Source organism: Gopherus evgoodei, chromosome 3, assembly GCF_007399415.2.
Source record: "Gopherus evgoodei ecotype Sinaloan lineage chromosome 3, rGopEvg1_v1.p, whole genome shotgun sequence".
In the NCBI taxonomy this organism is placed as follows: Eukaryota; Metazoa; Chordata; order Testudines; family Testudinidae; genus Gopherus; species Gopherus evgoodei.
The window spans coordinates 108594074-108611102 of record NC_044324.1 but is presented as its reverse complement, the minus strand read 5'-3'; positions in this window follow the sequence as shown (position 1 = coordinate 108611102).

Genomic DNA, 17029 nt, shown 5'->3' with positions numbered 1-17029 from the left:
CACTGGTGCAGGGAACCTCTCTTAGCTGGGTGCAGAGCCAGCACTGCACCCCCCCTAAAATCCCTGGACTTAGAGAGTGTTCTGGCCAGGCCAGGTGCATGTTGGGTGTCAATGTGGTGGTCCTATTTCTCAGATGCCACAACGTCTGTAAGGGCCATGGAAGCCAGGGAACAAATTAGAGCAGCCCCTAGGGTTGTCCTAACATGAACCAAATATTGAACTAGTCTCTAGAAGCCTCAGAATCAAGGCTGCAAAAAGCTGTGGGGGCAGGGACTAATTCCCTGCATAAAGCAGATAATTAGTCCAATTATATAAAGTGGTGCATTAATTCAAATGTACCTAGAGATGGGCACATAAGAATGTTCCTCAGAAACTGGTGTAAGCTTCAATGTGAAGTGGAGTTTACTGTGCACAGCCCTACCATAAGTTACAGAGAGGTGTCTAGGTCAAAGGTACCAAGCATGCAGCTCCTAGGCTGAATCCAGACTAGCTGATATATATTTATATGGCCCATATGACAGGCTCAGACGTTGCAAAATATGATTTTTTTTAAAAAGCAAGTTTCTAGTCCTCATGGTTGCAAAGTTATCCTTTCAGACATAAAGTTGCCTTCCTAAATCTGCAAACAGCCTGAAACGATGGCCCCGGGAGGTGTAAACTTCCTCATTCCTCAGTCACACTGAGAAATTCACTCTAAAGCATAAGGGTGACAACTCAAACGATCAGAGATTAATAGTTTATGAGGTGATCAAATGGAATGAGAAATGGGGTGGAAATGAATCTTACGGGGGAGGGGGAGGAATTAGGAAGTTGCTCCCGGAAAGGAAATGCAGGTGGAAGAAAAGAGGAGAGACAAAAGGGAGAGGGAAGAGAGAAAGGAGGATAAGGAAGTAGATGAAACAAAAGAAGAAGGGGTGGTAGTTCTAATTTCCTACAGTGTGAAACTGAATGTGATTTATCTAAAAATAACTGACATTTAATTGCTACATAAAAGCAGTATCTTACCCTTGGTCTTGTACAAAACTCTCATTGACTTCTGTGGGAGCTGCACTGTGGACTGAAGGAAGTACTTAAATGTAAATTTATGCCCTGCCCCATGGACCAGCATTGGAATTCTCTCTCTCCTTAGAATGAGCTTGACACATCTGTTCTAGTCATAAAATAGTTTTCCACTCCTGGCTGAAATAAGAACACAGAGAGAAGCAGCATTACTAACTGGTAATCAACATTGAACAAAAGGCTGCAGCAGGCCAGGAACCCACAGAACACCTGGGCCAGAGTCCATGTCTGCAGATTGCCACTCATTTTTGGTGCTTAGTAAATAATCAGTTTGTATAATAAATATAGTAATAATGTAATAAAAGATAAGATGAAGGCAGCAAGATTAGAGGAGCACACTAAGCACACAGGCCACACTACAAGCACCAAATTCTCATTGCAGCTGCCTCAGGAATACTAAGCCCCACTTGGACAGCTGCACCCCCACTGCCATCTGTGACTGGGATCTTTGTACATAACACTCAGAGTGAGCTACTCAGGTGCATGAGGAGACATAACTTCCATCAGCAGAAAATATCTACCACAGCACCTGTCAGTGGGGTTAGCCCCCTAGCCCAACAGATCTAGAGAGCCACACATCAACATGAGCACCCTAATGCAGTTGCTAGTGATATAATCTGCTGGTAACTAGTCACAGCAGGTCACACAATGCCAAAGATGGGATTGGGTAGCCCATTAAGGAATCAAATGGGAGCACAGAGCATGCATCAAGTCATCAGTTGTTTAGTAAACACTAAACCCACCTCTGAACACTTGTCAACTACAATGTGAGAGGGGGAATTATGATGAATGATCATTTCAATAAAAAATAGCTGACTCCTTGTATCATCTCCAGTCATTCAGTAACCACTTCTTTCACCCTGCAATGGGACCTATATGCCCAACCTATAGCATCAAGGTAACAAAAAACATGTCACAGGCAAGGACTTAACTGTGGCATAGCATGACAGTAACTAGTGGATCCTTGAGCCCAGTTCTACATTGTAAACACGTACACTAATCTATATAAGAGAAAAGGCATTTTCCACGCTGGGCATGCTCCCTTTGCTGCTATTTTAACATGCTCTTTCGTGCATGCATTGTTAAAAGTTATGCACCATAGAGACTGGCATCCTGCAGATATCCACACTTTGCAGGTAAGTATGACCCTCATCTGTATTCCTGTAGGTTATCTGCACAGCAGCTGTGCATTTCTCGGCAGTGCTGACTACACACCTGATAGTCTGCACTGTGTGAACTTTACTAGCCTATTGATTTGATACTACTCAGTTTACATATTTTCCCACTGCTGAGCACCATGAAACAGATTACACCCCTTGCGTATAAATTGGGGTTCCAGAAATGTCATTTTCTTATGCTCTCCTGAACTTTCTTATTTGACCCAAATGGAAAAATCCACAATCAACATAATCCTACTGAATGTGAACCTTTGATGAGTGTCTAATGGTTGTTCCAGGGTGGAGCCACAGGAATAACTAAGCAAACTATGGTGTTCCTTTGTAAGAGGTCTGCTCAGTGGAATAAGAACACCACAACTTACTGGACTGGAGGCTGCAAAACTTCCTGCTTTATTCAACTGTATCACAACAAACTGAGCATGGGGCAAAAACTCCTCCTAAAGAAACAGGAAGTAAGGGAAATGTAGAGCATGGCTCCATCCCCTAATGTTCATCATCATGATGACCACTCTTAAACTGCACAGCCAGAGACTCTGTAGGGCTTCTAAGCACCATAGGTCAATAGGGGCAGGGCAGAAACCAGAGATCCTGCAGCATCCTAACACTCCATGTAAGCAGCTCAGAAGTACATCTCCTAAATAAATGCACAAAAGTAAAGTGTCAGATTGCACATCCCAAAATTCTGCTCATGTATCCCCACCCTGCATACCAGAAACCCTCAAATGCCACTTCAGGGTAACAGCTTACATGCCTAACCTCTCTGCCCATCCAGGTAAGTTGACTTTATCTATAACATTGTCCTCTGGTGCATCTCAGCTGCACTAAAGCTAGCAAATGCAGCCCAGGAGGAGCCCCCAGATGTTGTGTTGGGGGAGCCTTGTATAGTCCAGAAATGCCACAGCAGCTCTTCAATAGCCTCCATTCCAGCTCTTGCAGGGGGGTTGCCTGGAGGGATGGAAAATGTCTAGGGCTTCTTTATTCCTTGGTGATCCCTTGTTGCTGGAATGACTCCTTGCAGTTATTGCCATCCAGCACAAATTAAAGACTTCACAATGCTCTCACTTGTGCCAGAGACCTGGCAGCCTGACACCACCAGGATCAAGAGGCCACAAAGCTGGCCTTTACACTCACCTCCTCATCTGTGTGGAGTGTAGAGCTGGGTGAAATTTCTCAATTGAAACTCACCCCACCCTAAGAAAACACAGATTTGGGTCGACTTAGACATCTGCAAAATGTTTCAGCTGGAAAAAATATCTGGAAAAGTAGAAATGCTCAATTTTGACATTTTTCTAAACAAAATGTATAATTTTTTAAATGTGTAATGCCTTTTGTTTCAAACTGTACATGGATTTTATTTTTTTTTAAAGAAGGTTAGTAACCCCCCCAAAATAATATACAATAATTTGTTTTGGTTCAAATGAAGTGTTTTGTTCAACCCAAAACAATTTTTTACTTATTTGGTATACAAAATAATGCAAACAATTTTTTTTGTTTGGTCACTGAACCAAAAAAAAAAATCAGTTATTTGCACAATCCTAACTGAGGGATCCTTGGCTGTAGCTGGGGATCTTGCTCTAAGACTTAATCTTTGGCGATGCCGGGAGGCAGAGTCTGCATGTGTTGACTTTGCCTGGATGAGTAGGAAGGCTGAGTTGAACTAATGGATACAATATTTTTCTGTCCAGGGTCATTGCATTGTATTGCTTTATGCTGTTAAACAGTTACAGTTTAAAAGATGGCTGCATCTCAGGAGTGAATTTCTAAGCACTTCATTCACCACTGCGCTGTAGTCCCCTTGGAACTGAACATAGCAGTGATCATAGAACATGCAGCCATGCAACAGAACAGTTCGGGATAGCAAATGACAAAGAATATTGTATCCAATCGACACTGAAAGGATCATTTAGGAAGACAGCATGGATGTGCCCAAAATTGAATTTAGCCAGGACACAAGAGTTACCAACCCTGTTCTTACAAAAAGTGTGGTAAGATCTTGACTGTTCACTAACAATCAAGACCTTGCTTTTATGTCACTGTGTATGTCCAATACCACCTGGTTAGAAAACCTGTGGATTCGCCATGATCACATATTTCTGTCATTGAAGTGTTGTAACACCAGGCCTGCTTCTGCATGTCTGCCCTGGCCTCCAAGCTTAGATGCAAAGCCAGCACGTACACCGAGCTGTTTCCTGTTTTTGTCTTTGCCAGTAAAGGCTGAGGGTTGACCATTCCAGTAAAAGGCTGAGGCTGAAGTTTGACTGCTCTGTTGCAACTTTACAGATACTTTACAGATATTTTGCAAACAGCTTGCAACAAAATATCCCCTGCTCTTCGGGGAAACTCGGTGAAACCCTATCTATAGTTAATTTTACCTTATTTGGTAGACGAGAAGCCCCATATAGCTGTCAGCGATTTCTTCACTAGATCTTGGTGGGGGGAGGGGGCGTCACTTTGGGTATATCTGTCCTGCCCACAGTTTGGCAGGCAGAGAGGAGAACGCACCTGAGTCACTTGCACCCAGAGTGCACCCGTAACCGAGCCTGATCACCTCGAAGCCTCTCTCAGCTCTCGTGTTCCAGTGGAGCTTACGCGTCTGCCGGCCGTAATGTTTTTGCATTGGTTTGTATTAGTAAGTATGCTTTGTAATTAATTGTTTTTGGAAGTTAACAAGATTTTCTTTTTGGGTTAACTGTATATTGTGTCTTTCTTTGTATGAGTATATTGTGTTGTTTCCTTGTATAAATAGAGTTGTTAGTCAATATTGTTTCTGTATCACTAATAAACCATTAAGGTAAAACCATACGTCTCAGTGCCTGCACACTGTGTCACAACTGTTCCCCCTCTAAACATCCAAAAACGAACCTTTGTCGTTTGGTCACCCCTGCAACCTGGTAGATAACAGGTGTGCATCTGTCTACTTGGGTCCTCGCATACTAGTGGGTGACTAACATGAAGATCTCACCAAATGAAATACTACACATTGGAACAGTGACCTCTGAGGAGAAGTCCAAAGTCAGAACTCAAAGTTGTGCAGGTCTGAGGGAATATGATGTTTCACCTCACAGTCTACCATATAAATCTTAATCTTCAGAAATGAGGTTTACAGAAAAATACAATTTCATTTCAAATAAGAGGTGTTATATTATATGCTAGTTTAAAGCTCTTGACAAAAGCAGGTGGTGAAATTATCCAGAGCTGTTTTATAGTAAAACTCACTATATGAAAGGCAGAACACAGAGCAATCTGCTGTTATAATTATATGCTCAGAGCAAATGCAATATCTGCAGCTTCAATAAACATTGACCCTTTAACTGAATGTGCCCTAAAACACATTAATGCCCATCTGGGAAATAATCCAATCATGCCAACAGGGGAATGAGTGTGAGATTGGCAAATGAGGGCTCATCCACTTTAGGTTGTAAAGGCTGTTCCCTATTAGCTTGTTGCTGGCACTGTGTATCCATCATAGCTTTTTGCTTCTTATTTCAAAATTAATTTTAAAAACCAGTGGTTATGAAGTGTGTCAGACTAACATTGCCATTGCAAAATGAAGTACTCTTGGGTTAGAGCCCAGATCTACTGTTCTTATTACATAGGCACTAGCTGGCAGAGGGAGGAGAAAATTATATTCACCAGTTTATCCCTCTGAATCATTAAAAAAATATATATCACCCTGAAAAAAGGGAGGTCATTTTGCCCCTTTCTACCCTCCCTTCTGGGTATATGCTGGGTAGGAGGAATGCTATAGTTGTGGTCAGAGCTTAACTCTTAGCTCGTCAATAGGGGCTGCTCAGAGGTGGTACTGAATCAGCCCATCTCCAGACTGTCTAGCCAATAGCCTCCACTGTTTGGGCTTCACTGGCCATCTGTAGCTTTCTTCATGGACTTTTCATTGCTGGCGATTCCACCACAGTCTGTGCTGATGGAAGCCAGCACAGACCTAGGAATGAACGCTGCCCACTGACTACAATGAGAGTGATACGTACAGTGCAGCCAATAGTAATGCAAACTTTTTCCATACTACCTCATGTTTCAATTTACTTAGAGACGGACTTAAGCCTAAACCTTGGATTCAGATACCCTCAAACTTTCCAGTTCCAAACTTTGCAACTAGCCCCTCTCTCAGTAATGAACCAAATCAACCCCCCAGAACTTTGTGAACCCACTTTATTTGTATTAATGTACAGTACAGTACAGTAGTGCCTATAGACCTCACCTGATATCAGAAACCAATTGTGCTATACCAAGGGTAGGCAACCTATGGCACTTGTGCCGAAGGCGGCACACGAGCTGATTTTAAGTGACACTCACGCTGCCCGGGTCCTGGCCACCTGGGTCCAGAGAGCTCTGCATTTTAATTTAATTTTAAATGAAGTTTCTTAAACATTTTGTAAACCTTATTTATTTTACATACAACAATAGTTTAGTTATATATTATAGACTTATAGAAAAAGAGACCTTCTAAAAACATTAAAATGTATTACTGGCACACGAAACCTTAAATTAGAGTGAATAAATGAAGACTCGGCACATCGCTTCTGAAAGGTCGCTGACCCCTGTGCTATACAAACACTGTGCCATCAGACTGTAAAAGACAGTCCTTGCCCCCAGACAGCTGACTGTCTAATTACATTAAAATACATTTTAATGTTTTTAGAAGGTCTCTTTCTATAAGTCTAAAATATATAGCTAAACTATTGTTGTATGTAAAGTAAATAAGGTTTTCAAAATGTTTAAGAAACTTCATTTAAAATTAAACTCAAATTTAAGGTTTCGTGCGCCAGTAATACATTCTCTTACAGACAGAGAAAAGGTGAGAAAGGAAACAGGCACAGAGCTGTGATGTGACTTGCCCGCCGAGCAGACAAATTGAAGAACTAGGAATAGAAATCTGGTTTCCTGACTCCCGGTCCAGTGCACTATCCACTTATCATACAAGTGTCTAAAATACAGCTGTAGGCATCCATGCATCAGTACACACTGTCTCCAAACTCTAGACTTAACCTTTTCCAGAGGGACTACCACTAGGGAGAATGGGAAAGCTCAGACCTTAGACCATTCAATCCATAACACTTTCATTGAGATTGCCTATCAAAGGTCACACCTGCCCTGTAGCACTCCCCTCTGACCACAAGTAGCATTACTGAGGCCTGCCAGAGCTTTTCCTTAATGCAGGCTCCCATTAAAAAGTCCACACAGACCAAACATTCAAAACATTCCCCCAGCTGAGGTCCAGTTTATGATGTTCAGTACAAAGTCTTTTAAAAGGAAATGTATATCTTCAGAAGTCTTCAGCCCAGTCCCAGCCTGGGCACAGCCCATCCTCCCTGACGGTCTATCTTTCTGCTCTCCCAACACCTCTTGCCTGGAGTTTGGCCTTCTCCACAGGCTCTCTCAGCTGGTAACTTCCCCTGCTGTCTCAAGGCCCCACAGAAGCCTCCTTATTCTGTGCATGGTCTGCAGGTTATAAAGCCCAGAGGCCTTCCCTTAAGCCTAATTGGGCAGTCCCTAATAGGTCCACGAGCACCAGACTCATTCTTGCAGGGGCCAGTCACTCTTTGACACGGCCAACAAAGATGTCAACTGATGCTAACTGTGCTAATTTGTTTGAATGTAGATTGCCCACTAGGAACTGAAATAAGACAACTAACTCATTTCATGCATGCTCCCAAAAAGCCACCAGATGTTAGTTGCTTACAATGTGAATTTTTACTTTGAATGCAATGGTTGTCATGAGAGTCAAATACTCATCGGAAGTGAAAGTACAAACAAGTGACAAAGAGGTTTTTCTTCTTCCTCACTTGCACAGGAATCCATCTGTGGGGAACATCCAAACACATGCCACATGAAGGCCTTTTGCTAAATCAACATTTCAGCTCCGACTCAGTGACAGCATTCTATTGTCATAGTTCTTTCCTGATAGAATTCAAAGCCTTGTAATGACACAGGGATATATAGATATTAGACCTTGGGGAAGATGATTTATCTGTAGCTTGGTGCACGCTGAAAGACATTTACATCCAAACACAAGAATGATCTGGGATTTTTTTCTCATCTTCAGGTATTAGTTGCTTGAAGAATTCTCTGCATTTGGGTTTAACCCTGATTTTATTCATTACATTTTGTGCTATTTGATTGTCATGCAGAACCTTGTACTCCAAGTGGGGTAGGACTGTGATCAACACAAAAACTGATGTATTACTGTTTCAAGAAAATTCTTGTTAAAATCGATGTAGACTTAACCAGGGTCTAATGAAATAGCATGAACCCTTGAGGTCCAATATTCAGAACATGCATAAGTTCCTCTGCCCTCTATCCCAGCATCTGGCCACCTTTATACATAATGACTGATGACTAGACTGTGACTTAGACTTTTCACCCAGTCCTACACAAGACATATGAACTAGTAAAAATCCCCCATCCCCATTTACCCCTGTGTAGAGTATTCACACATATAGGAGTCAGCAAGTGCCCTCCACCCACATTTGAGCTGGCAATGAATGTCATGGAGTGGGGATGGGTTGATGTCATCATTTGCTGCATAGACGAATTGAGAGCAAGATGGGCGTCACTGAAGCACAATGCCTCCCAGGACTATTCCTGGCCTAGTACAGCTTCTGAATCAGCTAAAGGTACAATTTAGCCTGACAAAAATCTCATTCTTTTTCCTGTCTTAAAGTTAGGAGGACTTCAGTGACAGTGAACATATTACTATTTTCCTATGTAAACTTTTTCCTGATAAGTAGGGGCTAGATTGTGCAGACTCATACATGCTGGTGAGCACTACTCAAATAAGTAATCCCACTGAATATGTAAATCCTGTGGCCTGAAGTTCTAGAGGGAAAGGATCTTTTTGCTCCCTTTGGTTTGTGAGCAGGGTTAAGAAGGCTGTTGTATCAGCCAGGCAAGGTACTCACAAACTTCAACAGGACTTGATTTTTAAAGTGGAAACCTCTTTACCAAGCTGCTGCTGCACCCTCTGTAACTCTCCCTCTGCCTCCCCCCTTCTTCCTGTTTCTTGTCCTTTCAGACTCCCAACAGTCTGTGCTCCCAGTTCTAATAATTACAAGCAACATCTAAACACCACCAAGGCCCACAGAGCTGCTTCACCTTCATAAGCAATTTACTCAGAATTCCAGATGGACAAAAGCTCTAGAGAAGAGGCTGCTCTCTGTCCCTATCTAGTGGTGAATAGGGTGAACTATGTGGCTACAGAGAGCTTCATTTGCATTAACTTTCTACACAACATGTTTCTAATAACACTTTGGGAGCTACACAAACTCAAGACTGCTTGTGTACTGGAACTGAATGGTGACAGGAGAAAACAATTCCTACTTTGTGGCAAGGGCTGTGCTCCAGGGTTCTAGATACTACTGGTTCCCCTCCACTGAAGATCTTGAGCTGTTGAAAGGACTTTGCACAGAGAGATGATGCAGACTGAGCGCTTTGCGGTAGGAGATGAAAGAAAGTCAGAGATGACAAGAACTGGTGCAACACAGAGAAGGTTCTTTGCTGAAGTGGCACAGGACAGCACCAGCGCTGAGTGAACTCTGTTGAGCCACCTCCTATTCAGCCACTAAATAAAGCTGAAATCCCACTAAATGAAGCTGAAAGGATTAAATGGTGGTGCCTTAGTACAGGACCAGCAGCACTTCCCAGGAACTGGAGCCAGGCTTGCCTCCAAGCACCTTGGGAATATGCTACTGTGGCAAACTCAGGACACTTAGCTCCCAAGAGTGGGGTAGTAATTAGTCCCAGAAGGCTTAACCATGGAGGAATAAGGTTCAGCTGCAACAGGGGTTACCAGGGAGGTAATTAGTTTCAGCTGGCCCCAATGGCTAGAGACCTTTTTAAAACCTCCCTGGCAGGGAAGCAGGGGGGGAGGAGAGAAGTAGAGTAGCTGCCAGCGAGTAGAGGCAGCTGAACTCTAAAAACTTTTCTTGCAAGGCAGGTTGCACTCTCCCCAGAAGGAGAGGACAACAGAACAAGGGCCTGACTGAGAAGGGATCAGCCAGACCCTGCGCGACTGTGAAGGGCTTTTGCTTTGCCCAAGTCTGTGTCTCCAAGGCAGAGAAGGACTGAGCTAGGAGAGGAGAGACAGGTACTTTGCCACATGTGGTGTCAGGAGTCGGGATGTACTAGTGAGTGAGGCTCGGTGGCAAGCCATCACAGGGCAAGGTAAAAAAAAAAAGAGAAAAAAAAAATAAAGGGAGGAAGTTTGTTTTTTTTTTGTGGAAAAATGGAGGAAGTACTGAAGACATTGATGCAGGCCACCGCGGCTCAACAGGAGGCTACCTGAGTACAGGTGGCGGCCCAGTGAGAGTCTGTACGGGTACAACAGGAGACCAACCAGCTGCTGCTGAGCCAGGCGGCCCAAGATCGAGCCACCCTGACAGAGGTAGTGAACCAGTTGAAGGCCCTGACCACGATGATGCACGCGGCCCAGGGGACCCGGCCGCTACGGGCAAGCAACTACTTACAGAAGATGACAACGGATGACTATATAGAGGCGTATCTCCTAGCGTTCGAGAGGACGGCACTGTGGGAGGCCTGGCCCCAAGACCAGTGGGCAGGTCTGCTGGCTCCATTCCTGCGTGGGGAGGCCCAGAAAGCCTACTTCGACATGACCACAGAAGCAGCTACGGATTTCCCTCAGCTGAAGGCAGAAATCCTGGCGAGGGCAGGCGTGACGCCAGCCATAAGGGCCCAGCGCTTCCACGAGTGGAAGTACCGGGAGGACAAACCACTGAGGTCCCAGCTATTTGATTTGATACACCTTGCGCAGAAGTGGCTCCGCTCCGAGGCCCGTGGGCCGCAGAAGGTAGTAGAAACCTTGGTATTGGACAGGTACATGAGAGGGTTGCCACAGGACATACGGGGGTGGGTCCGCCAAAATGATCCCTCCTCTTATGACGATCTAGTTGCTCTTGTGGAGAGGCACTTGGCAGCCCAAGAACTTTCTCAGACCCTCGAGGGAGGAAGGCGCCAGTATCGGAGACCAGCCTCTGCACCGAGGCCCCAGTTTGCCCCAGCTCCAGGCCGGAAAATGGAGGGGAGGCAGGAGGCGGAAGAGCCGCCAGCAGTCCCGGAGAGACTGGAGGACTGGGGAAGAAAGGCTCAGGGGATAAATCCCAGCAGCCTGAAAAATAGGGGGCTGCCCCGAGTGGGGTACCGCTGTTGTGCCTGTGGTGAATTAGGGCATATTGCTGCCCAATGCCCTAATCTAGGAGAGCCCATGCAGTGTGAACTGGGAAATATAGGGGGACCATGCGAGCTAATAAGTCTAGTCGGGGTTGCGATGGTCCCCCATAGGTACACTAGGCCCATTAAGCTGAATGGTATAGAGACCACAGCTTTAATAGACTCGGGAAGTGCAGTCATACTGGTCTCAGGGAAGCTGGTCAGGCCGGGCCAACTATCCCAGGCCAAGCGCTGGGGAATATCCTGTGTACATGGGGATATCAGCTATTACCCGACAGTTCCTGTATGCATAGAAGTTCTAGGGAACCCCGCTGAGTTGACAGTGGGAGTCGTCCTGAAACTCCCTTACCCTGTCCTTATCGGACGAGACTTCCCAGGGTTTGATGGCCTAGTCCCTGGGGATGATGGAGAAGGAAAGAAGGACTCTGGGACCCAAAGGGTGGCCCAGATCAGGGACCCTCTCCCCACCTTCCACGAGTTTAGCCAGGATGTGTTCTTCCCACCGGGGAAGTCCAGGAAGACTCGGAGGGAACAGAGGGTGGATAAAAGGAGGGGGACGAGGATCCTGACACGGTACCTGATGCCTACACTAGCAGGAGAAAGAGGGAACTCAACTGACAGTGGGACGGGGTCGGCCATCTACAACCCAATTGTTGGACCGGGTTCTCCAGGCTCTGTCCCTGAGGGGGAGACGGAGGTAGACCCCCCCCCGAAATAGGGCCAATAGGGACCGCACGCGGGACTTTTGGTCAGGATCAGGCCAATGATCCCATATACCACAACATTTTTAAGGAAGTAGTCGAGGTAAATGGGGTCCCAGTGGAGGGGAGAACTAAGGGCCCAGGGCCATATTATATGATTAAAAAAGATCTTCTGTATAGAGTAGTCCGCGTCCAAGAGCAAGTCATCGAACAACTCTTGGTCCCCCAGAAGCATCAAAAAGCAGTAATGGATCTGGCCCACAGTCATCTATTTGGGGCCCACCTAGGGATGGATAAGACCCTCAATCGGATTCTACAGAGGTTTTTTTGGCCTGGTATTTATGCGGCCATCCAGCGATATTGTTCCTCCTGTCCGGAGTGCCAAATACATGGGCCCCGACCACACTTAAGGGCCCCTCTGGTACCTCTGCCAATTATTGAGGTTCCATTCGAACGAATAGCTATGGATATAGTGGGGCCATTGGAGAAGTTGGCCCGGGGCCATCAATACATCCTGGTAATACTAGATTACGCCACCCGATACCCCGAGGCCATCCCCCTACGGAATGCCATGTCCAAGACCATAGCCAAAGAGTTAGTCCAGATATTTTCCAGAGTAGGGATACCTAAGGAGATCCTGATGGACCAAGGGACCCCCTTTGTTTCTAAACTAATGACGGACTTGTGTACCATGCTCCACATGAGGACCCTCAGAACGTCGGTCTACCACCCCCAGACCGATGGCCTCGTTGAACGTTTTAATAGGAAGTTGAAGAGCCTGTTACGGAAGGTGATTAGCCGCGACGGAAAAGACTGGGATGCCCTGCTATCTTATGTACTGTTTGCTGTACGGGAAGTTCCTCAGGCTTCCACTGGATTCTCCCCCTTCGAGCTGTTATATGGTCGACACCCCAGGGGCATACTGAACCTGGCTAAAGAAGACTGGGAAGAACAGCCAAACCCAGGGAGAAACATTGTGGAATATGTGCTGCAAATAAAAGACCGAATAGCCCGAGTCACCCCTCTTGTGCGCGAACACATAGAGAAGGCCCAAGGGACGCAACGGACGTACTACAATCGTCAAGCATGGTCCCGGAAGTTCCAGGTGGGGGACCGGGTGATGGTGCTCATACCCACGGCGGAGAGCAAACTCCTGGCCAGATGGCAGGGGCCCTATGAGGTAATCGAAGCCGTAGGAGAAGTTGACTATAAGGTCCGGCAGCCAGGTCGCCAGAAGCAGGAGCAGATCTACCGTATAAATCTGCTGAAACCTTGGCGGGATAGAGAAGCTCTGGTAGCTGCGCTGGGGGCACCATCCCCTAATGGCGATCAGCCCAACCTGGTAGTAATATCCCCGGAGCTGACCCTGGAACAACGATCCGAAGTGGTCAGCCTGATCAAACGCAACCAAGATGTGTTCTCAGAAAAGCCAGGCAGAACTACTGAGGTTCACCATCACATCTTCACAGAACCTGGAGTGAAGGTGCACGTCAAGCCATACCGGATCCCAGAGGCCAAGAGAGAAGAGATTACGAAAGAGGTCAGGAAGATGCTGGCCTTAGGAGTCATTGAAGAGTCTCATAGTCAATGGTCCAGTCCCGTGGTTTTAGTGCCTAAGCCAGACGGCAGTATGAGGTTCTGCAATGACTTCCGTAAGCTAAACGAGGTGTCCCGATTTGACGCCTACCCTTTACCCAGGATTGATGCGCTGATTGACAAACTGGGAAACGCCCGTTTCATGTCTACCCTTGATCTTACTAAGGGCTATTGGCAGATCCCCCGGCTAAAGCCGACAAGGAGAAGACGGCCTTTGCAACCCCAGAAGGACTATATCAGTATACTGTTCTTCCTTTTGGATTGCATGGGGCCCCCGCTACCTTCCAGCGGCTGATGGACAAACTGTTATGGTCCCATGGGGAGTACGCTGCTGCCTATCTTGATGACGTCATCATATATAGCCCCGATTGGGAGACACACCTAAGAAAGGTAGAGGCAGTCTTGGATACCCTGAGAAAGGCCGGACTGACTGCAAATCCCTCCAAATGTTCGATCGGATTAGCTGAGGCCAAATACCTTGGATATATTGTGGGGAGGGGCGTGGTGAGGCCCCAACTCAACAAGCTAGAAGCCATACAGAAGTGGCCCCGACCACTCCGGAAAAAACAGGTCCGAGCATTCCTGGGACTCGTGGGGTACTATAGACGTTTCATTCCCCACTTCGCCACCAGGGCATGCCCACTAACGGACCTGACCAGGGCTCGGGGCACAGATATAGTAAAATGGTCTGCTGAGGCCGAAGCCGCTTTTGCAGATCTGCGAACGGCCCTCTACAGAGATCCCGTACTGATAGCCACAGACTGGAGGGAAGAGTTTATCCTGCAAACAGATGCCTCTGAAGTAGGGCTGGGGGTGGTGCTTTCACAAATGGTCAGAGATGACGAACACCCCATCCTCTTCCTCAGTAGAAAGCTCCTGCCTAGGGAACGGAAGTACGCCATAGTGGAAAAGGAATGCTTGGCGGTAAAATGGGCCGTTGAAAGCCTCCGCTACTATCTACTCGGATGGAGGTTTACCCTGGTCATGGACCATGCCCCGTTGCAGTGGATGCACCAAAACAAGGACAAAAATGCGAGAGTAATGAGATGGTTCCTATCGCTTCAATCCTTCCACTTCACGGTACGACACAGGTCGGGAGCCCAACATAGCAACGCAGATGGCCTGTTGAGGGTGCACTGCTTTCCAACCCAAGTAGCCCAATCCCATAGTGTTGAGCGGGGGGGGGGGGATATGTGGCAAACTCAGGACACTTAGCTCCCAAGAGTGGGGTAGTAATTAGTCCCAGAAGGCTTAACCATGGAGGAATAAGGTTCAGCTGCAACAGGGGTTACCAGGGAGGTAATTAGTTCCAGCTGGCCCCAATGGCTAGAGACCTTTTTAAAACCTCCCTGGCAGGGAAGCAGGGGGGAAGGAGAGAAGTAGAGTAGCTGCCAGCGCGTAGAGGCAGCTGAACTCTAAAAACTTTTCTTGCAAGGCAGGTTGCACTCTCCCCAGAAGGAGAGGACAACAGAACAAGGGCCTGACTGAGAAGGGATCAGCCAGACCCTGCGCGACTGTGAAGGGCTTTTGCTTTGCCCAAGTCTGTGTCTCCAAGGCTGAGAAGGACTGAGCTAGGAGAGGAGAGACAGGTACTTTGCCACACTACCCATAGACACCAAACTATGAGTGGGGTTTTGCAGATGGGGAAGGGATGTGGAAAAGAGATATTTCCCTCCAAGACATTCACACTGGTGGGTGGGGAACCAACTTAATAGATTATTGCCAAAGTTAACATAGGGGAGTATTTTACTTACCCATTCATATAGGTTTACTGTAACTGTGCTTCCCTACGTTGATAGTGTATTCTGTTTGCCCCTAATAAAATTCTTCGCTTTATACACAGACTCAGTGCTTGCAAGTGGGGAGGTATTGTCTATTAAGGGAGCACAGGGACGGTATTTAGTGATCTGAGCTTGAGCCAGGAGTGTTTTGTTAATTTTAAGAGGAACACCTAGCTGTGTGAACCTTGCCCTTGTGGCCACTGACAACACCTGGCAAAAAGGTTACAACTATAATAGAAATATTAGTGTGAGATAATTGCTCACTAATGTGAGTAAGTATTGTACAGTCTAGGCTTCATTCATATTTTAACATTTATATGAAAAAAATGACTCCTATAGGTCTAAGTGGCTAACAATCATCCCCATTATTCAATAACAGTGTTTAAGTTTATCATATTTAAAGTATTTTTAAGCCACCAGACTTGAATACTTACTTCATGTTTAAGTGTGCACCCATTAACTGAGAGACTATGACAAGAAAAAAACCTAAATAATTGGCCTAAATACCAGCTGAACAAGGTAGGTCTTTACTGGGGGAAATGTATTAGCACACAGTCAAGATGTATTTTTCCACCTTAGTCACTACAAAATACAAATTCCTTTCTGTCATTTACGCTATGTTTGCTTTTCACGCTTCACTTAGCTTGGACAATGAAACAAAACTGGTTCATTTCATTCCACGTTTCTAGTCAGTTTCATTTTCTGGTTCTGAATCATTAGGCCACTTCAATGTTTTTTGTTTGGGATTACAAAATCAGAGAGGTTTTCATTTATTCACTATTTAAAAACTGTTTTTCACTGATTTTCTTTTTAAAACAATTTTCTACTCAAATTAGGTTTTCTTAAACAATATCTTTTTAAAAAATGAAATTTGGAGGAAAAAACACTTCACTGTCCCTTTTCTAACCTCATTTACCTTTTCATATGTGTTTTTCTTCTTTCCCTCACTACTTTTTAGACTGATTTATTCATAGTTTACCTTTTTGCCATGTTACTCAGCCTCAGCTCATTTGCCATTCTGTCCATGTCTTCTTGCCCTCTGAATTCTTTCTGTCCATACTTTCGTATAAAATGCTACATTCCTCACTCTGATTTATTTACTTTCTGTAGATTGAGTCCATGTTACTGGTATTAGGATTCACCTATATGTCACTGTCCGGCCCTAAATGTTAAGGAGTCAGATTCTTTTGATTAATATTTAGATGCAAAGGCACTGTTATTAAGATAAAACTCTTGTAAGTCAGAACTTTTCTGAGCTACAGTTCATGTATATGCTGCAATCTGTACACATAAATGAAAATCAATAGAAAGTTAATGGAAACAAAATACCTCGGGGTGCTTCAGATGCTGCATATAGCATTCTGATAGAGGAGTAGAACAAACATTTCAAGCAAATGGCTAAAAGCCACGGATTGTGAGTTGCAGAAGAAACGGTAGGTAAAGTTCTTCATATGATGCTTATCTTGAACACTCTACAGACAAGATTCAGATAGGTTTAATGTGTTTTCGTGTG